General features: G+C 43.1%; 1 pseudogene; it reads left to right on the top strand.

Moving 5' to 3' along the window:
• The first annotated feature begins 469 nt into the window (after positions 1-469).
• LOC132535327 (ubiquinol-cytochrome-c reductase complex assembly factor 1-like) lies at positions 470-933 on the top strand (annotated as a pseudogene).

Here is a 933-nt window from a genome sequence, read left to right as displayed (position 1 = left end):
TGCAAGGGCCAGCATAAGAATCCCAGTTCTAGCCCTCAGCTCCCCACCTCAGGGGAGTCCCTTCACAAGTGGTGAAGCAGCTCTGCAGGTGTCTCTCTCTCTCTCCCCCATATGTATTCCCCTCATCTCTTCATTTCTCTGTCCTATCCAACAATGCCAACATCATTAACAACTACACTAGCAATAACTACAACAACAATAAAACAAGGACAACAAAAGGGGGGCATGGAAAGCAAATTCAAAAAACAACTAAAAAGAAACTAACAAATAAAAAAGATCTCTGGGTATGGGTGCCACCATAATGGTTATGTGGAAAACTTTTATGCTTGAGGCTCTGATATCCCAGGTTTAACTTCCAGCAAAATCATAACACACAGCTGAATGGTACTCAGTCTCTGTATCACCATACAATTCTGTATCTGTAACTTAACTCATTTAAAAACGAACTAAGAAATGATTCTTGAGGAACATGGCATTGCTGGAGCGAGTCCTTAGGAATGGGATTAGCATCTCCCAGTGTTTTCCAGTATGTGGCCAACTGGTACCTGTGTCTGCCATGCAAGGACAATGGGACAGGGCTCTGTCTGGAACTTCTCAGTGGCATCAGATGAGCCAGTTCCTAGCATGCGGTTTACCTGAACAGATTCATGGACTGGACATGCAACTGAGACGGAAGTATCATACCACAACTCATCTTCCTGCTACCAAGGATTTCCCACAGCCTGTTGAAGAGAAGATTGGTCCCTTCACAAAGATAATAGAAGCCATGGGATTCACAGGACCCCTGAAGTGCAGTAAATGGAAAATGAGATTGCAGCTCTGCATATGTACACTAGCTGTGTGGAGAAAACTGACTTTGAGGAATTATTTCTAAGGTGTCAGATGCCTGATACATTTAATTCATAGTTGCTTATAACTCTACTTCATGTCTGA

Source organism: Erinaceus europaeus, chromosome 21 (assembly GCF_950295315.1).
Source record: "Erinaceus europaeus chromosome 21, mEriEur2.1, whole genome shotgun sequence".
Classification (NCBI taxonomy): domain Eukaryota; kingdom Metazoa; phylum Chordata; class Mammalia; order Eulipotyphla; family Erinaceidae; genus Erinaceus; species Erinaceus europaeus.
This window is presented reverse-complemented; position numbering and strand designations above follow the sequence as displayed.